The sequence below is a fragment of the Pyrus communis genome, chromosome 9 (genome assembly GCF_041283825.1).
Source record: "Pyrus communis isolate YQ-2024b chromosome 9, ASM4128382v1, whole genome shotgun sequence".
Classification (NCBI taxonomy): domain Eukaryota; kingdom Viridiplantae; phylum Streptophyta; class Magnoliopsida; order Rosales; family Rosaceae; genus Pyrus; species Pyrus communis.
The window spans coordinates 15,208,835-15,231,259 of NC_142573.1; the positions used below are offsets into that span (position 1 = coordinate 15,208,835).

The 22,425-nt window shown below is 36.1% G+C and overlaps 1 long non-coding RNA gene across 1 annotated transcript; it reads left to right on the forward strand.

Moving 5' to 3' along the window:
• The first annotated feature begins 3,710 nt into the window (after positions 1–3,710).
• Positions 3,711–4,946, forward strand: LOC148694314 (uncharacterized). The gene is made up of 2 exons (XR_015966179.1): positions 3,711–4,002; positions 4,548–4,946. It is a non-coding gene; the product is annotated as an uncharacterized LOC148694314 (long non-coding RNA).
• Positions 4,947–22,425: the final 17,479 nt, after the last annotated feature.

Here is a 22,425-nt window from a genome sequence, read left to right on the forward strand (position 1 = left end):
AAAAAGATCCAGCCAAAACACAAATCCTTATCCACCTAAAACATAAACCTAATCATTCCTTACCTCGTCGTACTCCTTCTTATCGGCCTTGGGTGCCTTCAAGGGCTTAGCTTTTCCACCTAAAAAACGAAACACAATTTCATATTTCTGGGCTCGAATATCCAAACGAAAGCTAACGAATTTCTAGGGTTTTTAACCCAATTTTATGGTTTACAAAAAAATTGGGAATTGAAACTTGAAAATCTAGGGTTTCAATCGTAAAGAACATACCTTGCTTGGAAGACATGGCTGCGATCTAGGGCAAAAGTCTTGCTCGGTTGGAATTGGGAGCGACGACAAATCCACAGGACAACCCTATTCGCAATAATACGCAGTTGCTATTATTTACGAGTGGTTGGAAAATCACCAATATATAGTCGATATCGCACGTGCTCATCACGTGCGTGAGGCGGCTCTGTCTTTAGATCTGGCACGAGTCAATCCTTTTGGTCATATACCTATAATAACTATTTTGTAATAGGAGGTATCATGTACTATTTGTTAACACGATACGACATTAAGGTATCGTTTTGTATGCAGACGGGACTGGACGGAACGGAATGGGACGGGACGGGACAGGACGGAACGGAACGGAGCGGGAGCAAAGATGCCCTCGGATGGAAACAAGGAGGAAGAAGAAGGAGACGGAGAGGTTATAATTTTGTGTTCCACGAATGTGGAACGAGTCGTTCCAGGGGGTGAGGTGGAACGAAAATTCACCCAAATCTCGTCCCGTGGAACAGCTCGTTCCACCCGTTTAAGGCGCACCAAACCTGGGACAGAACGCCTTGTCCCACTCTGTTCTGTCCCGTCCCACGTACCAAACGGTACCTAAAGGAATCGACTTATTAGCGGTTTGTCAAAGTACGTATCACATGGGGTAAAAATAAAATAAAATTTTCTGTACCTGCAAGATAGAATGATTAGCGAATACCACATAGTGTCTAAATGAATTGAAAGCAACAAACTTTCATCAATTTGCTTAAAACAATCAAAGTTCCAAATTTATACTGAGTTAGGCTTAAGCAAATTAAAACAAATGAACTTTGACCAAAACCTTGAAATTGGTTTGAAGCTCTGGTTTAGAGTGAAGATTTTCTTGAGAGTTTTGATATTTTTTGGTTGAAATGGGAGAGGATATGAATCAAAATGCAACGTTTGTTTGCTTATGTATTATGGTTAATCCTAACAACTTGGTAGAAATAATTGAATTACGTAAGATTTGATTGGTAAGTCATAAGTATGGGGATTTAAGACAAATCCAAAACTCAAATATGTTCAGTTGAAAGACAACCATGCCTTCCGTGGTTGATCCATCCTTTCAAACACTAATTGCTCGTATAATACCTTGAACCGCAAATATTGGTTTATCGTGATGGATAGGGCATTCATTTGCAACTCAGGATTTAAATCATCACTTTTTATTTAGTCTAGTTTATTAAAGTAATATCTCTTTTAACAAAAATCGCTTCAGTCCTACTTGGATTTTATAAAAAGGAGAGATTTTCCAATGGGCTAGGAATACGGGATGATACACCATATGTTATTACATAAGTAGTGTGAAGTTTTTCTTTTCAAGTGTCTCTCTACTTGTATAATGACCTATGACGTATATGCACGGGTTTCGGACACACGAAAAAATATCTCCTTAAAAAAAAATAAAAAAAATAAAAAAAAAACTAATTGGGCCAATCCACACTATTTTAAAGTATTGAAACAAGGCTCAATTATTTTGAAGTCCAAAGCGATATTGGGGTGCTATGAGTAGGCCCAATTCTAGTTTAGGCCGAAGAATTGAAGAATCCTAACCTGATAATCCCACAAGCTTATAGTTAAAATAACTGCATCCCATCCATGAGCAACTAGTCCACCTTAAGCCCATCCCAACGAATGTCACTAGAACAAGGCTTCATGTTAATCTTCAGTTTACTGTTGTTTTTTTTTTTTTGGATTACAATTTTCAATGTAGTTATTGTGAGGTTAAGTTTACCATCTCTTAGAGTAATTTCACTGGGGAACTGATAGGCTAGCACCCAGCCAAAAAAAATGGCTCGGCACCTAGCCTTTCCCCTCCAGCCCAGCAGATAGGCTGGCACTCAGCCCAAGCCAGGCAAGAGACTGGCTCAAAATCGACAAATCCAGATGCCGGGCCATCTGATGTCAGCTGGGCCATCAACCGTGACAACCTCCGATTCCGAGCTGCAGCATAACAGAACAACGAGAAACAAACCCAGAAAGCAACCTGGCAAACCAAGAAAAACCCATATCACAATTTGCAATACCGAGCTCAAGAAATTAATTTTCTGAAAATTTGGATAGGAAAAGGAGGCCACCTTCCAATAGAACCCATGAGGAAAAACAAGTTTTTGTGAGATTTGTTGGCTGTTTGGTTAATTTTCCGAGAAAAACCAGCTGAGGATGGAAAAGGTGGGCCGAGGAACCTTACTGCTGCTATGGTGTTTTATTTTTCTGTGGGGAAGACCAAAAGAGTTCCTTAAATCCGAATGGAGAGAGAGAGAGAGAGAGAGAGAGAGAGAGAGAGAGATGTAGAGGGAGGTTCCAGGGGAGTGGTGCGACATGGTGAGGTTTTGAGGGGGAGTGGGAGCGATGGATTAAATGGGGTTTAATAAAATTGATAATATTTTAATAAATCAAATTATTATTTTATAATAAAAAATAATAATATTTTAATAAAATTGACTAGGCTATTTAGTTTTAGGAATGAAGATGCTCTTGGCCTATTACGGTTTATTGGGGTCTATCACTGTTCATTGAGTGCATAAATACGCTAGGTGCTGGCGTGAAGTCTTTAGGGGTGGAATTGCTCTTAATGCAAATAATATTGTTTGTTCGAACTTTTTTGTAAAAAAAAAAAAAATAAAAAAACCGAATTGAAAATTGAACTCGTTTGATATCAACTATCATTTATCAATAAAAAAAAATGAAACAAAAACTAAAAATGAAATAATTTTCAAATTCCCTTACAAAAACAATGTTCATATTTTTTTTTGCCGTAGAACAATGTTTTTGTTTTTTTTTTTTTGTTGACAACGGAGAACAAAGCTTTGGAAAAAAAAAAAAAGAGACAACTACTTTAAAATATCACGAAGTCAAGTGACTCCAACTGTATCAACTATCAAGAACCTATAAAATATAAAAAAAATGGAAGATGACAAGCATCTATGGTCCTCAAAATTTAAAAAGAGTTTGATGACTCTAGTACTAATGTATATAAAAATGTTACGTACTATAATAGGCCCATGTGTTTTGGTTCAATACGGAATATTTCTTGGTCCCGAAAACTTTGGGGCTCACAGGAAATTAAGTGGCATGTAAGAATTAATTTTTTTTTTTTTTTTTGTCAACATGGAAGAATTAATTGGGTAAACTATTAACTACGATTGCCTCCTTGTTTTTCAAGTCTACGTGTTCCATAAGTTTTCTTCCTTACCAAGTTAGAGCTCCTTCTTTATATAAAAGACGCTTTTTGTCACAAAGAAGACAACGGTTGACTCAGTTCTTTTTGTTGTATTGCTTTCACTGTGTTAAAAAAAAAAAAAAGCCCGCTTCGTGCATTTGTTGGGTTTTTTTTTTTTTTTTTTTTCCTGGGAACTTTGTTGGCTGGTTATATATATATATATACACACAGATATATAGTGTGGGTGATCGATATGCCCTAGGTGGGGCATTATTCACGAGGCCGAACAACTTTCAGGAGCTTTTGTCCTGGGTTTCTCAGTCCCTTTCTGCACCTTCAACATTTGATTCTACTGTAAAATCCAAATCACATCTCTCTCTCCCTCAGTGTCTGTGACTCATTATTATTTTTATTTTATTGGTTTACGAATATATTAAACAAGATTCTTTCATCTCCAACGTCACGATTCTTCCTTCTTTGTCAACCCATCTTCTTCTTCTTCTTCTTCTTCTTCTTCTTCTTCTCATGATCAATCCATCACCATGGTATGCTCTCTCTCTCTCTCTCTCTCTCTCTCTCTCTCATATGTATATGTTTATTGGCATGCAGTCTTCTTTCTCTTTTTCTACTTTAATTTAATATCAGCAAGATTTGTGGTACCCTTTTGTGTTTGAATGTTTGAATGCATGTGTGTCACTCGGATGATTTCAATCATTTGATTATGTGTGCTTTGCTTAATGCCACTGGTTTTCACTCAACATGGATTCATTTCTAGTAATTGCCATCTAATTCTCGAAGATCATAGTTTGGACGCAGCAGTAAACATGTACCAATTTTGAAATTATTATTTTGTCATATATAGTAGTTAAATACATCTGATCAATACTTTCGAGTATTAGGTATATGCAAGTAATTTCATGTATATATTAGGCCTGAAACTCCCTCTCGAGTCTCGACCGGTTAAAATTTTAGGAGTCTGAAAATTAAGCTGATTAAAAGTCTTTAACAAGTTCAAAATTTGGCTATTTTTTAAAATGTTTATTTTTAATCAGTGGCAAGTAAACATTTTGGTTAATAACAATTTTGACAGCCTGTAATGCGAGTGATGCTTGGATCACTGGTGAGCCTTGTGACGGCATTGATATCCCGGCCGGCAGCTACTACCACAACCTTGCTCTACCACAGTGATCTCCTCCCTCGAAATTTCAACTCACGGCAAAGGCGGTTAGAGCGATTGGTTCAACGAGACTATCTCGTTCAAGAAAATTGCCTTTTCAGCTCTCTCATTAACGTTTTGAGATGTTTTTGGTAGCATACAACTTGTATATATAACACAACATGCGTTTGGGTTAATCACTGTCACGTGATCGTTAGGGTTTTTGTTTGTATAACATGGTGTGGTGGCAAATGACACCATACTTGTGGAGTTGAGTTGGCAAAAAATTTCCTTATGTAATATGCCTTGAGCGAATGCTGATTTTGCTTGGTTGAACCTCTTTCTGTACCTTCTTCTTTTTTTTTTTCTTTTTTTTTTTGTTTTTGTTTTTCGTTTTTTGAAGAGTTTAGGTGCGTAGAATTTGGAGTTTTAGGTGCATGGTTTTCTCAATTAATGGGTTGGCCTGTTGGCACTAATACAACAATAATGAAAATATTATGCTAAACACCGAAAAGAAAAAAGGACTAAAACAAAGAAGAAGAAATCAACAAAAGTTGGGGATTGGGCTGAAAGATTATCTTAAATATCCTATTTGGGCTGCCATTTACTGCCCTAACTTGGTTCACAACTCACGAAATCCGGGTTCTAGACATTCAAATATCATTTGGTTGGTGATTCAATTCCGTTTTGAGTGTTCAGTTAATACTTGGTGTGATGCCAATCGAATATTCCATACTTTGTTGTATCCTGGAAGTGACTTGCCAAGAACCCTTTAGCAAACTCATTCGAGTGGAGGCAAATAACACTTTAAGGAAACGATTCAAGTCGTACCTCAAAGTCATCATTCAGATTATTCTCTATATTTCTATATTTACTCTAATAATCTTAAAGTGTTATTTTCATCATGGAGAACAAGTCTGATAACATGGCTTTGAAGATTATCAATCAAGATGTCTACAAGCTAGAAAAATTTGATGGATCAAACTTCACCCGATGGAAGGATAAGGTGCGTTTCATGCTTACCATTCTAAACGTCATTTATGTGTTGGACTCGAAATTGGAGCCTATTCGTGAACCAAGTGACGAAGACTCAGACAAAATAGTTGCTGATCGAAAGAAGTGTGAAGAAGATGAATTGGTATGTCGATGATACATCTTGGGCACATTATCTGATTACTTATATAACCTGTACGCACACATTCTCCAAATGAAATATGGGAAGCACTCAAACACAAGTACACAACAGAGAAAAGAGGTACCGATAAATTTTTAAAGTTCAAATATTATGAGTTCACTATGTTTGATAACAAACTCATCCTAGACCAAGTTCATGAATTATTGGTCTTGGTCTCAAAGCTTCGTGAACTTAAAATAGTTATTCCGGATCTTATGATAGTTGGGGCTATTATGGCAAAATTACCCAAAACATGGAATAATTATAGAAAGAAACTTCTACACATGGTGGAAGATATTAGTTTGAAGGATTTGCAAAAGGGTATTCAAATTGAAGAAGAAACTCGAAATCGTGATAAGAATTTTGCAAATCAAGATTTCTCCAAAGTTCACATTATCGAAGGAAACAAATACAAAAAGAACTTCAAAGTCAAAATTGACAAAGGGAAGTTTAAAAAGACCAATTCCAACAACAATCAAAAGAATGCAAATGGTGTCTGCTACCATTGTGGAAAGAAAGACCATTACATTTGTGATTTTAGACACAAAAAAAAAAGTGAGGAATATGCCAATAAGACTAATAGCGCAAATATGGTGGAAAACTCTGGAATTGATAACATTGTTGCAATGGTATCAATGATGCATATTGGCATGATTACCGAACTGAATATGGCAGCGGCAATAAAATCCTCTGATTGGTGGCTCGACTAAGGAGATACTATACATGTGTGCAATGATAAGGCACAATTTATGACATATGAAGCATCAACGGACAATCAAGAGGTTTTAATGGGGAATCATGATTCCGCCAAAGTTCTAGGAAAAAGAATCGTTGAACTTCAGTTTACTTCTAGGAAGAAATTGACGTTGCTTAATGTACTGCATGTTCCAGAAATTAGAAAGAATCTTGTGTCTGCAAATTTATTATGTAAGAACGGTATAAAGACTGTTCTAGAGTCCGACAAGTTAATAATGTCGAAAAATGGAATGTTTGTTGGGAAGGGGTATCCTTGTGATAGGATGTTCAAACTAAGTATTAATAATAAAGTGAATTCTTCTGCTTATATTGTTGAATCTCCCTCTCATTTATGACATTTACGTTTAGCACATATAAATTTTAGATCTTTAAAATACATGCGCACACTTGGTTTAATTGCTTGCAATGATGATTATAATGATAAATGTGAAACATATATTCAAGCGAAAATGACTAAGAAACATTTTCCAACTGCTAAAAGAAACTTAATACATTTTGACATATGTGAATTTAATGGTGTTTTAACAAGAGGAGGAAAAAGATATTTGATCACATTTATAGATGATTGTTCTAAGTTCACTTTTGTTTATTTATTGTCTAATAAAGATGAAGCCTTTGAGTGTTTTAAGCGCTATAAAGTTGAAGTTGAAAACCAAAAAGGAAGGAAAATTAAATGCCTTCGTAGTGATAGAGGTGGTGAATATTTTTCACATGAATTTGATATTTTTTGTGAAGAGCATGATGTTATACATCAAAGAATTGCACCCTATATACCACAACAAAATGATTTGGCAGAAAGAAAAAATAGGACACTCACTGAAATGATTAATTCTATGATGATTAATGCTAATACTCCAAAATATTTATGGGGTGAAGCATTGTTTACTGCATGCCACACACATAATAGAATTACATCTACGAAGACACATGTGTCACCATATGAAATTTGGAAAGGAAGAAAACCAAATTTGTCATATTTGAGAGTATGGGGTTGTGTGGCCTTTTACAAGGCATTGGACCCTAAGAGATCCAAGTTGGGTCCAAGAGGAATTAAAAGCATATTTGTAGGATATGCAGATTCAAAGGCATATAGGTTGCTTAATTTAGACTCAAATACAATAGTTGAGTCTAGAGATGTCGAATTTATAGAAAATAAATTCTATAACGACTACTCAATGTCTGGAAAAGAGAATGATCAAACACTTTTCTCTAATCCAGCTAGTAGTCATTCTCAAGGTGAGAAAAGAAAACAGTTTGAAACTGTTAATGAACCAAGGAAAAGCCAAATAGTAAGAAAAGCAAAGACTCTAGGCTCTGATTTTATTTCGTCTCAATCTAATGTATTTTTAGGAGGGGTGGAGTCAAACTAAGATTTTAAAGGATTTTAAAAGTGATAAATTTGATAGGATTTAGGCCTGGTTTGGTACTGAAGTGATTCTGAAAAAAGCTGGTATAAAAAAAAGCTGGGAGCTGTTTTTGTGTTTGATAAACATTCAACTTCAGCTTTTTTTCACAGTTTTGGGTGAAAAAAAGCCAAAAACAAGAAGTTGCAAAACCCAGCTTTGAAAAACCGGTTTTTTTTCACATCTGTTTTACATAAAAGTTTATCAAACACTATAATACTGTTTTTTTTTTTTTTCAAAAGCACTTTTACAAAAAAGTTTACCAAACATTCTGCTGCTTTATTTCACAGCTGCTTATTCTCACAGCATAACATAAGCAGTTTTTTTTCAAAGCACAGCAATACCAAACCAGCTCTTAAGAGGATTAAGGCCTGGTTTGGTACTAAGGTGATTTTGAAAAAAGCTGGGAGCTGTTTTTGTGTTTGGTAAACATTCAGCTTCAACTTTTTTTCACAGTTTTGGGTAAAAAAAGCTAAAAACAAGAAGCTGCAAAACCTAGCTTTGAAAAACTGACTTTTTTTCACATTTGTTTTATATAAAAGTTTACCAAACACTATAATACTACTCTTTTTTTTTATTTTTTATTTTTTTTCAAAAGCACTTTTACAAAAAAGTTTACCAAACACTCTGTTACTTTATTTCGCAACTGCTTATTCTCACAACACAGCAGAAGCAGCTTGTTTTCAAAGCACATCAATACCAAACCAGCCCTAAAGACTCCTACAAAATTCATATGGATTTTTAAAGAATTTGAATGGATTGTGGTGGAAGGATTTGAAATCCTAGGTGTAACATCCCACATCGCCCAGGGGAGTAATCCATAAATGTATATTCTCATCCCTACCTAACACGAGGCCTTTTGGGAGCTCACTGTCTTCGGGTTCCGTCGGAACTCCGAAGTTAAGCGAGAAGGGGCTAATGTAATCCCATGATGGGTGACCCACTGGGAAGTTGCTCGTGAGTTCCCAAAAACAAAACCGTGAGGGCGTGGTCGGGGCCCAAAGCGGACAATATCGTGCTACGGTGGTGGAGCGGGCCCGGGAAGTGATCCGCCCTGGGCCGGGATGTGACAGTTTGGTATCAGAGCCTAACCCTGGCCGAGTGCGTGCCAGCGAGGACGTCGGGCCCTTAAGGGGGGTGGAGTGTAACATCCCACATCGCCCAGGGGAGTGATCCATAAATGTATATTTTCATCCCTACCTAACACGAGGCCTTTTGGGAGCTCACTGGCTTCGGGTTCTGTCGGAACTCCGAAGTTAAGCGAGAAGGGGTTAGAGTAATCCCATGATGGGTGACCCACTGGGAAGTTGCTCGTGAGTTCCCAAAAACAAAACCGTGAGGGAATGGTAAGCCCAAAGCGGACAATATCGTGCTACGGTAGTGGAGTCGGGCCCGGGAAGTGATCCGCCCAGGCCGGGATGTGACACTAGGGGTGGATTCTTTGTAGTATTGGTTATATATACCTTTGGCTCTCAAATCCCATAAAATCCACAACTTATTGAAATCCTCCAAAATCTTAATTTTTTGAATACGCTTAGATTTGGATGGATTTTAAAATCCTTTAAAATCTTTTAATTGACTACACCTAGATTTTAAAGGATTCTAAAATCCTTTAATTGACTACACCTAGGTTTGAATGGATTCTAAAATCCTTTAAAATCTTTTAATTGTTGAAAATACTAGTGGGTAATGAATGCCCACAGTATTGAATACCTGCCACAACATTGAAAACATTGCCAAAGGGTTGAAAACCTTGGCAGAATATTGATATGTGGAGATTATATTGTGTGCTTGGAGTTGCTCTATAAATAGAGCACTCCGTATGCTTTGAAAAAGAAGAGCACAGAGAAAAAGAGAAGAGGGAAGAGAAAGAGAGGAAGAGGAGATGAGAGAATAAATAGAGTTATCTTTGTACTCTTATTATTCCAATTATAATGAAAGCACCACTACTGCCCGAGGACGTACTCCAGTCACACTGACTGTAGAGGAACCTCGTAAAATTTGTGTCTTGTTTTATTTATTCCACTGTACACACACTGTCGATTTTACAACACGTTATCAGCACGAAAAGCTCTCATGTCAGTGGAAAGCACAACGCTATAAATCCGGTGAAGCACTATCCACCTCTCACCTCCGTCATCTAAAATCTCACAGAATAAAAGGTATGTCCATTTTTCGTCTCTCCCACTGCGCCAGAAGCGCCCCACCGAATTCCGGTGAGAATTGAAATTTACGACCTGAAGTCGTCACGAGATGAGAAAACTCGTACTTGACAACTGGTTTCCAGAGATCCAGAAGAATCTCATCAGACTTGGAAACCCAGATCACGTTGTTTTCGACGGATCTTGAGAACTCCCATGAATACTTGATTGTTTGAGATGGTGATGGCAAGAATGAATCCACACATGCCTCCCTCTCTTGTGCCTTCGTCAACCCCATTGTCATCTATGTCTCTGTAGGGAGGTTCTTGCTTAACGATGCCATGTTCCCTGGGTCATGCAAGAACCACGCCAGTCTCTGGTAGCCTTTTGGATTGAATTGATTTTTGGGAAACCTCCATAACTACCCAGCTGGCCTTGTGTTTCGAGACTGGCAGAGACAGAGAAGGAAGAAAAATAATAGAAAAAGGGGGTGGAATGGCAAGGCACATGTGAAGAAGAAAAAAAAGGAGATGTTGACTGCAACATAAGAAAATATATATATATATATATATATATATATATATATATATATATATATATATATATATATATATATATATATATATAAAGGATCAGAATGGTGCATGACACCATTTAGTCAAAATGATATAAATGGTTTCTGTTGGTGCATGGCACCATGCTACAGAAATAAGAAAAGTAAGGTTTGAATAAGTGCTGACAAAAGAAAGAAAAATAATAAATAAAAGGAGGTATGATACTTCTTGTTATTTATGTGAATTGGTGTTGGTTTAAAACCCTTTCACAAGTTCTATTTACTTTAAAGCAATTTATTTATCATGGACGGTTTTACCGCCTACCGCTTTAAGTTTTGATTTATGTGAATGGTGCTGAATTAAAGCCCTTGTCACAAGCTATATTTACTTAAATGCAATTTATTCATTATGGCTGGAATTATCGCCTATTGCTTTAATTTATTTATTGTACTTCTTTTTGTTACGATGAGTACATACTGGACCCGAAGTTCCTTGATCAGATCAGAACCTGCAGTTTCTTGATCCTCATCAAATAAAAATGATTGGACCTGAAGTTCCATCAAACAAAAAGATCGGGTATGAAGTCCCTTGATCTCCAAGATCAGGACATGAAGTTCCTTGATAAGTAACTTAAGTTTGAAGTGCCTTAGTGCCTCAACTTAATTGCAATAAAAGCCATAAGAATCTTAGTCTACAGACTATTAAATAAGGACCAGAAGTTCCTTATGTCCATACTCAAAAATGGTTTAGCAGAAACATTTATTAAGCGGATGAAATTGATTACCCGCGTTCTGCTGATGAAAATGAAATTGCCAAATTTTCTACATGGAACATGTCATTTTACATGATGCATTATTGATTTGGTTGAGACCTGTTGACAACCATCAATACTTCTCAGTACAACTCGCGTTTGGGAACCAGCCAAACATTATACATTTACGAGTTTTTTGGTTGTGTTATCTATGTGCCTATTGCACTGCCACAACATACTGAAATGAAGCATCATTGCGGATTAGACATTAATGTTGAACATCATCTATCATTCAATATTTAAAACCCCTGACTGGGGATATATTTACCGCGTGGTTTGCGGACTGTCATTTTGATAAGACAATTTTCCCGCCGTTAGGGGGAGACAATAACTTCGTTTCAGAAGAACGATGAACAAATATCATTCCAGAAGAATGATGAGAAAAAACCGTTCCAGAAGAACGAAGAGAATTTGTCGTATTTTGATTCATGAAGCAATCAATATACAAACAAAGTGAGAATAATTGAATGATGCAACGATATGCAGATCAAATGCTAGATGCATTTAATGATGCAACGAAAGTGATAAAATCACATATGCTTGCTGCAAATGTGCCTACAAGAATTAATGTCCCTGTTGGACAAAATAATATGGCAGCAAATGATTTATCTGTTACACGCCTGAAGCGTGGCAGATCCTTAGACTTAAAAGGTTCAGTCCTTCGAAAGAAGAAGAATATGACACTACTGAACTATTGCATAACTGTCGCATGCCAGACGCATGACAGTTGTTGCAAGGATACTTGTCCCGAAAAGGTCAATCCGCGGACATGGGAATATTGATGTCTCATGCATGAAGCATGATAGACGTATAGGTTCCAATGACTCAACTCCCGAAGTGGAGATTAAAATCCAAGCTCTATAACGCTCAAAAGGAGGTTATGATCCGCATTCTCTAAATTATAACTATCTTGGAAGAGATAGTGTAATGCCCTTGAAGAGGCAATGGATATCCAAAAGAAATAAAAAGCTTTTATGCATGCGCATGCACATGAGAATATGGGATCACAGATTGATGATAACCAATGGTAATTTTGGTTTTTAGCAGTAGCTACTAAATTCATCAATGAGCTGTGGTGATATTGAGTCACGTTTTTTTTCCATCAACAAAATTATGGGCCAAAAAATGGAGAAAGGCAAATTCCATTATAATTTTGTAAGAACGTGGAAAAATAGACCTATATACTTGGATACAATACAAATAGCCAAAAGATGTTGAACCTATAAGGTTACATATGGGCATTTGTAATACCTTGAAATACACTCATATGATAAGACACAGGGTTGGAAACGAGTTTATATAAATGGAGAATTATATACGAAGGGTTATGAGTCGCCTACATCATATCTCCATAAGTAAATCCTTCAAATATACATTGAAGCAAATTGCTCTGTATAAATTCTAGAGGAAAATGTGTCATGAAATGTAGAAAATCCCTGAAGGATTCAAATTGCTTGAAGAAAGCCCCGGAAGGGTAAAGCATAAATTATGTACTCAATACCAATGAATGGTATAAATTGCCTTAGTGAGTACTTCCATTATGGTATTGTTGCAACATACTAAAATCTCTTGCAAGAGTTGATGATATTAAATTGGGACTCCTGAAGAGTCAAGAAAGATTATAAAGTGTTGAGAGAAATATTGTCTCGAACTGCAAAATCGAACAATATGCCAACACGAATCTTATCCATGATGTTTATGACATTAAAAAATCATATGGATTGAAGATTATGAGTTGAATACTCAAATGATTTAGACACTGAGAACAATCATTTATCTTCGCGAGGGGTAAAGATAAATTGATATTTGGTCCAGAAGTATCACATCTTAGTGAAATATATGCTTTATTGTATTTAACACAATACACTGAATGAAATAAAGCTTATATATTAATATCTCTGAGAAATTACAGACACATGAGTTAAAACAAACAAAAGGGAACCTTCACAAAGGTTTCTCATGTGAAGCCTCAGTACTCGGAAGTACCCTAGAAGGGGAAGACACCAGAAGTTGATTATTTGGAGTCTCAATACTTGGTGAAACTCCAGATAGCTAAGACAATGGATGTCTTTGGAATAAAGACTCGAACCCCCGATTGTCATTTTGAGTCCGACCTTCGGATTCCAGTAGCTGGTCGAACTTTCTTTTCATGCTTGAAGAGTAATTATTTGCAAGCATGTGTAACACTCTATTCTCATGCTTGAGCCCTCTAATCTCTTGTTTAAGACTTGCCACCTCAACCATTAATGATTCAACTTGATGAGTTCGAGCAAGTAAGCGCTGGCCCATATTGGATACAGAGCCCGCACATTGAACACTGAGAGCCAATGAGTCTTGAACGGCCTCCTAATCAGACCGGTTTGAAAGGATTCTGTTGTCCTTTGGAGTGAGAAGATTCCTGACTACCAGTGTAGCAGTTATGTTATCCTTCATCACAGAGTCCCCAACCGTAAGAGGACCATTAGAAGATGAGAAGGACGGGCGCCATATGTTATCCTGACGCTGCTCGTCTGTATCAATCTTGAGACTCAAATCTAAGCAAATGTTAGATGGGCAAGCCATTTTCAGAAATGATGAAGGAAGTCAGATAAAATCTCAGAAATGCAAGAAAGGGAAATTTTTGCAGGCAACAATTTTCTGAGTGTTTCTGAACAAAATTGATATCTCTATAAAAGGAGGGGCAACATGACCACTTATTCAAAAATCGAAGAGACACCGATTTTCAAATTTCAAAAGCCGGATTTCTCTGCATGACGTCTGTCAACATTTTCTCAGACGCAATCTCAGCTCTTGGATATCACGTGCAACTTTGTCAAAGATCTCTGATAAAGTTGAAAACGCGTGAATCTTACTGTTCTAATTACACCACAGTTGCTGACAAGAGTAAAGGCACATCACTACTACCTGCTATTGGGAAATCCATATATATGTCAACCTCTGTCCTCCATGGCAAGGCAGAATTGAAAAATATCTAACTCTTCCTCATTTCCGAGAATGCATCTTTCACAAAGTATCTCGAAATACTCAGTTTTCTTCCTCTCCGAGAATACCTCTACAAACAAGTCATACCAGAGTAAGAGTATCTCATATCATCAGGGACGAGAGCAAGAGTATCTCATATCATGCAATCTCCCTGTCCTTTCCTTTGTCCTTGTTCTTACCTGCCAAGACAAGGACAAAGAAAGCAATATGTCGGAACCTCCACTCAAACTTTCGCTGCCACCAAGAAGTGATGATCCATTCAAATACCAGGTTTGCATCCCACTCCTGTATCAAAGGACAAATACTACACGAGAAGATGCCAAACCTGCATAAGGAAAATACCACTTCTGCAAGGGGAGCAAGTAAGACAAGTGAAAATGATACATTGAAGCATGTGGAGACAACCACAACAAACACATGTCAGTTCATCCCCGACAAAGTCTAAGATCACTTATCACATGAAACTCTTCATGGTCCAATTTCATTCAAGATCAAGCCTAGACGGTCTTTGAAGAAATCACAAGTCCGATTCAAGATCAAGTGTCCACCACCCTTGAATCAAATTCAGCTCCAGATAAAATGGGTAAATTCAGACCTTTGGAGGAAGTCTAGCAGAAGACCCTCTAACCCAGTTCAAGAACAAGCATGTGGAAAGTTAACAACAAGTGAAACACCTCATTCGGCAACTATCACCGCTAAAAGACTAAAGCAGCAGGATCAATGATCAGCCTAAAGAATTTGAAGTCAGGGGGAGAAACTCATCAAGGGGGAGCATCCAAAAATAGATCAAGATTTTAACGAGGCAATTGATGTGATGTGTGAGCATTCAAGGGGGAGTGTTGAAAATACTAGTGGGTAATGAATGCCCACAGTATTGAATACCTGCCACAACATTGAAAACATTGCCAAAGGGTTGAAAACCTTGGCAGAATATTGATATGTGGAGATTATATTGTGTGCTTGGAGTTGCTCTATAAATAGAGCACTCCGTATGCTTTGAAAAAGAAGAGCACAGAGAAAAAGAGAAGAGGGAAGAGAAAGAAAGGAAAAGGAGAGGAGAGAATAAATAGAGTTATCTTTGTACTCTTATTATTCCAATTATAATGAAAGCACCACTACTGCCCGATGACGACTCCAGTCACACTGACTGTAGAGGAACCTCGTAAAATTTGTGTCTTGTTTTATTTATTCCACTGTACACACACTGTCGATTTTACAACATTAATTGACTACACTATGATTTTAAAGTCTTTTAAAATCCTCTCAAATCCAAATTTGACTACACCCCCCTTAGTCGAAGGAAATAGAAAAAAGGTTCTTAAAAAAAATACCCATATTGTTGAATGTTGAGGATGATCCTAAAAGTCTAAGCAAAGTAACGACTTCAAGAGATGCAGCCTTTTGAAAAGAGGCTATAGATGATGAATTTGAATCATTGATATCTAATCAGACATGGGTTTTAGTAGACTTGCCTCAAGGATCAAAAGCAATAGGTTGTAAGTGGGTATTTAGAAGAAAAATCAATACAGACGGGTATATTAAGACATTTAAAGCTAGGCTGGTTGCCAAAGGTTTTAAGCAAAAAAAGGGAATAGACTATTTTGATACATATGCACCAGTAGCTAGGCTCATATCAATTAGAATATTGTTTTCATTGACATCTTTATATAATTTGCATGTGCATCAAATGGATGTGAAAACGGCTTTTTTAAATGGTGATTTAGATGAAGAAGTCTATATGGAACAACCAGAAGGGTTTGTTCTCCCTGGGAATGAAAAGAAGGTTTGTAAATTAGTAAAGTCGTTATATGGATTGAAGCAAACACCAAAACAATGGCATGAAAAGTTTGATTTTGTCATTTTATCATATGGATTTAGACATAACAGTGCTGATAAATGCATACTCTAAATTCACAAATGATTATGGTGTTGTTATATGTTTATATGTCGATGACTTGCTAATTTTTGGTACAAACATGAAAGGTCTATTTGAAACTAAAGAGTATCTAAATTCAAAATTTAAGATGAAGGACTTGAATGAAGTATATACTATCTTGGGAATTAAAGTAAAGAAGTATAGTAGGGGTTACGCTTTGTGTCAGTTACATTATACAAAAAAATTGCTTCTTAAGTTCAAGTATCTACAAATAAAAGAAGCAAATACCCCTTATGACCCTAGTGGAACTTTGCTTAATAATTATGGTAGGTCCGTTGTACAGCTTGAGTATGCTAGTGTAATATGAAGATTAATGTATGCTGTGCATTGTACTAGCCCAGACCAGATGAGCTTGACGGTGTCGTAGGCAGCTACTTGCGCCTCCATGGATGTGGAGGTGCGAGTGGGAATATTTGAGAATCTTGCCCTTTTAATGAAGGTAATCTTGTCTTTGGGATAAAGTCCACGTGTCGTCTTTTAGATTTTTGGGATTATTTTTTGCTCTACATACGGTATAATGATTTTCTTCTTTATTTGTAAGTGAGAAGTCTTTGTGTAAATATATTGTTGTATAAAAAATTTCGTTTTTCGTGTTAGGTAACCATGTAGTTTTGAGTTTGCATAGTGTTTTATACAATAATATATTTACACTAAGGGGTAGGAGAATAAATTGGTATTTCTCATTTACAAGTAAATAAAAATACCACTAGACCATAGTATGTATTAAGTGGCATAAATTTACTATTTTTTTTTTTTTTTTTGGGGTGGAACAAACAATATTGTCTACACTAAAGGGGTAGGGGAGTGGGTTAAGCCTCACAATAAGCTAGCAATAAAGTGGTTCAAATTCACATTTTGGCAATAATCAAACATGTGACCTCTCACTTACAAGTAAAGAAGAATATCACTAATCCGTAATAATAAATGACTACTATTATTAAGAGAAGGTGCTTGTCAACCCTTTTGACACATTGCCAATTATGCCCTTATAACAAGAAGTCCCATTTCCATTTGATGGATATCCTTATTTAAAGGATTCTTTTTAGCGCCCATCCTACATGGTATTTCAAAGATCAAATTGTTCATCTTTTAGGTCTTCCTTCAAAGATCACTTCTACAAAAAAAAAAAAAAAAAAAAAAAAAAAAAAAAAAAAAAAACCCAAATCTAAAATTATTTGCCTGTTGAATTAAATGGTAGTCATTTTAGTATTTCTTCAAAAAACTGTATTCATCTATTTTTTCCACTACAAGTAGATGTCTTCATGGTTTTAAATTGATCTTATTTTTTTGCAAGAATGTTATATGAATGATGTACTAAAATATAGACAGTTTGAATCATGAAAAATGATATGAAATGAGCACCACAAAGTATCCCTCAAATACTTTAAACTAAATTGAATAAAAAAAGAAGTTACATATTTAGGAAAAAATGGAAAGTAAGAAAATATTCCCTTATTTCTTTCTTCCCACAATTTCCTTTTTCCTATTTCCTCAACGGAATAGGATCTTCTCTAGATCCCCTTTGTAGGGATCTGGAGGATCAATCAATCGTGTCCGTTCATCGTCCATCGTGTGGTTTGAAATTATTTTTAATTTTTAATTTAAAATTGAATATAAATAGTACTTAACGAAAACTGACCGCACGATATACGATGAACGGACACGATTGATTGATTTTCGGATCCCCACAAAGAGAATCCAGAGAGGATCCTTGTCCTTCCTCAACTATTCTAACAAAAAATCGCTTGTGCCATGTTTGCTATTTATTTATGGAGAAGCCATCATCCATTTATTGTCACTTGAAACGTGAATATGATTGCCATTTTCGGCATAGTCTGAAGAAGTAACTGTGCAACTGAGAAGGGTCATCGGCTTATCACCATTTCCACCATCACTTCTCCTTTGCCATTTCTAATGACAGTACTATACTATCAACTCCACAATCAGGATAAACACAAAAAGGGAGAGTAGTGAAATTCACAATAAATAATTAGATATAAGACCAATTATGTAGTTAATTATTAAGTTTAACTCCTGGGATTTTTCTTTGTAATATCCATTTATTGACTTTTGATCCAACTAACCAATTTTATGATGATGAGTCAACATTTTTTTTTGGATAATTATTTAAAAAAAAAAAAAAATCCAATGCCTTGTATTATATACCCTTCTACACATTTGTGCACCCCTGATTTTAATTAGGTCTATGTTAGTATAGGAGAATCTAATTAGGATTCTCATGAGCTAGGTTTTGTAAATCTCTGTGGGTTTAGGATTACTTATATTTCAAATCAATTGTTTAGTATATATTTGTAATATTGTCACATCAATGAAATCAAGGAATTACAATTCTACATGGTTTCACTTGTTTTAGATTTTCCCTTCCTGGTAAAACCCTAGCCTAATTTCTCCTTCTAAAACTTTTTTCCGTGACTTCTCATCCCTTTTCTACCATGACTACTCAACCCTCTTCCTCCTCTATCCCATTGGACCCTCTCTCTCAAGTCCTAACGTTGCTCACTTTCTGAAATTCACTGACCCTAACTACCTCATTTGGCTTAGTTAGATGAAGCCGTTTCTTCTCGGTTACAATTTATTTGGTTATGTTGATGGCACTAATCCGGCCTCTGCCGACACTATTCCTGCTGCTGACAAGGAACCTGTCAAACCGAATCCGGCTTTTGTTATCTGGTTTCAGACTGATCAATTGGTTATCAGTTATTTAATTTCCACTCTTGACTTTTACATTGTTTCTCTATTTTCCTTTGAGACAAATTTTTTTTTATAAACCACATAGATAGGTTTATAAACCAAAGTGTAGTGACATTACGAACCTAACAAAATATCTACTACTCTTCATCATAGGTTCATTAACATTATAAACCACATAGATACATTTTCTAAATCATTTAGCCTACAATACATGATCATTATAAATTTTTCAGACAAGCAACCAATGCCAAGGTTAACAAGGTTCACTAAATCATTATACACAACCAAATAACCAAATCTCATTCGAATATACTATGAACATACATTGTTGGCAACTAATTTTTTTCTATTCTTGTGAATTATTTTACCTGTAAGTTGCTTGCTATGGTAGCAAGAATTTTCTTTCTTTGGTCTTGACAAATTTGTACATATAAAACAATTGAACACCTTCAATAAAAAATCAAAGTCACCCACTCGCGCGGGGGGGGGGGGGGGGGGGGGGGGGGGGGGGGGTGGGGGGGGTGGGGGGGGGGGGTGGGGGTGGGGAAGGTTTGGCCCATTGATCTTTGATGCCTAAGTGGTTTGAAAATTACAATCTTCTCGTAACTCCTAGTCTTGATACAACGACTCAATGGGGGATGTTGGAAGTGTGCCCTAGAAGTCAATTATAAGATTAAATCCTTCAAGATAATACACAACGATAGTCAACTTTGACTAGTCATAGGGTAAGATCACTGACCAAGACTATCTTATTAATCAATGTACGTCTAAACAGTTAGTCCATAGATAATTTATAGAGAAAGAAGCAATCTAAATAAGTTGGATTGGAGAGATCTTCTTCAGATCATCTATCTTATCATAAAATGTTCCTAGTCATAGGATTATCTAATGTACACTCAATAATCTGGAAAGATCGGTATACACTATGTCTACTCAATTGGGAGGATGGCTAATTTGAAGCCATTTGTGTGTAGACACTAAGATAAGTGTGTTTATGCTCAATAGAGAGTGAGTTCACTGAACATGATCAAACTAGAGTACTTGCATGAAGTTCCACATACATGTCAAGCAAGTAACTCTAAGATGTAAATATTTCTAGCCATTGATCATTTAATGATGCGACATGGCCATACCTCATCTTAGGTGGGTTTCTATGTATCTTTGGGGTCCTTGACTTATTCATAAAGGCATATTAGTGTACAACAAGAGATCTCTAGCATTCAATAAAAGAAGAAGAATACTTTACGATATGATTCGAGAATCGTTGGCCAAAGTATTGACCATGGTTAAGGAAGGCCTTATGCGTCGCAATTGAATCCTATACAATTAGGAAAATCACTTTAGCGGTTTGACATAAACCATCCATACACTAATAATATGATTAAGAGTATTGAGTAAGAGAAGGATTGAGTTGCACTACAATTGCAATTGAATAAGTCCTCCAAACTATTCTATATTGGCTTGGATAGTCAGGACACATTGTTAGATGTCACTCATGACTTGTGGGCCCTCTTGATTACTAACGACATAGTTGTCGATGATTAGGAGAATTAAAAGTGTTTTAATTCACTAGGTAATTGTGGTAGTACTAATCACCTCATTGCCTTTCTAATTGGAACCTAATGAATCTTACACAGATATGCTAGTCCATGAGATATAAGATAAAGGAGTGGTGGGAATAGTTCATTAGATTAATTAATTACAGTGAAGATTAATTAAAAAGTCGTAATTAATCAAACTAACGATAAATTATTAGTAATAACCCTTAAGTTAGTTTTGGGCTTTCTAGGCCCAATGGGCCCAAACCCATGGGACCCAACTTATGAAATAAGATGACATTAAGTGACAAAAGGCCCAAAAGCCCCACCCTAAGGAGAAAGCAGACAAGGAAGATCCAAAGGACGTTCAACAAAAGAAATGAAGGATCTAAGGAGCATATAAGCTTTCTTAGAGAGGCCAATCTTGGCTCCAAATGGTGTACCCATCTCTTCCCTTCTTGAATAAATGTGATTTAAAATAGATACATCAACCATTAGGCCTATGGATTTTGAACGAGATTTATTTAGTTTTGATTAGTATTTTGTTTATTGGTTTCATTGCCATGCTTTAATTTTAAAGTATATGCATGCTAATCTAGTGAAATCCCACTCTAGTTTTTCTCTTTGGGGGAGTGTATTGTTGTGTTGTTTAGGCGTTAGAGGCAAGGGCCTTAATGTTTTGTCCAAGTTCATCTAATGCCCACAACTTAATAATCATAACCACATATTGTTAGGAATTATTTTAACTTTTTTTTTTTTTTTGAACAAATGATATTATCTACATTAAGGGAGAGAAGAGATGGGCTTAGCCTCACAAGAGGCTAGCAGTAATGTGGTTCAAATTCGTCTTTAATGAGAATCGAACTTAAGATCTTTTACTTACAAGTGAAAATACAAATAAAAACTTGTAGCCGAATTCATTGGATATTCTGAACTCTAAACCTAAACCTAACAGTCCAACTACAACTATGAGACCACACTTTTACGTTAAATAATTTTCAACAATTGGCACATATGGTCTTATAGCATTCATATTTACATATCAAATAACACTAAGGAAAAAGTGACTAATAAGAACAATGTGGCTAAAATAATTTTCTCATCCTGCCTGTCACATGATCATGTCGATGATCTATCCTGGCATATTATAAATAAAAATGTTCATTTTCATCCACTAATCAACATAATTAGCTTAACCAAGTCAAAAGTCTAGGAGTTGTCACGAGTGCTACTACAAGTTGCTGATAGTTTGTGACACCAATTTACCAACAACTTATATTTCAAGCTACTTTCAAAGAGTGTCAAAAAGTGTCAAAAAGTGTGATAGCAAAACCCCATCTCACAGCACGTTTTCGGCTGCTATTATATTCATGACAATGAAGTGTTTCCCTCTATGTCACAAGAATCACAACCAACTCTCTGCCAGCTGCTATTGGATTTTTCCTCTTGGAGAATGTCATGATCCAATCTCATCTGTAATAAATGTTGGATAAAACATTGAGAAAACAATGAAATAATCTGACTTTTGTTAGAAAGTTCAGTTAATTTTTAAAAATAATGTTAATTATTAGTCTTCACATGTGTATACGTGATTAACAGTCGTTGATCATTGTAAGTTTTGTGATGGTATTCCCATATATATATGCCTATGCAAGCAACCATTGATTTGAGTGAATCCATGAAAGACGACGAAAGCGAAGAATTTGTATATGCTAGCTGGTAAATATTTTCCTTTCAATAAAACTATTTTAGACAAACAAAACCGACACACTTACTGACATATTTTTTAATATAGGTGAGCTCTA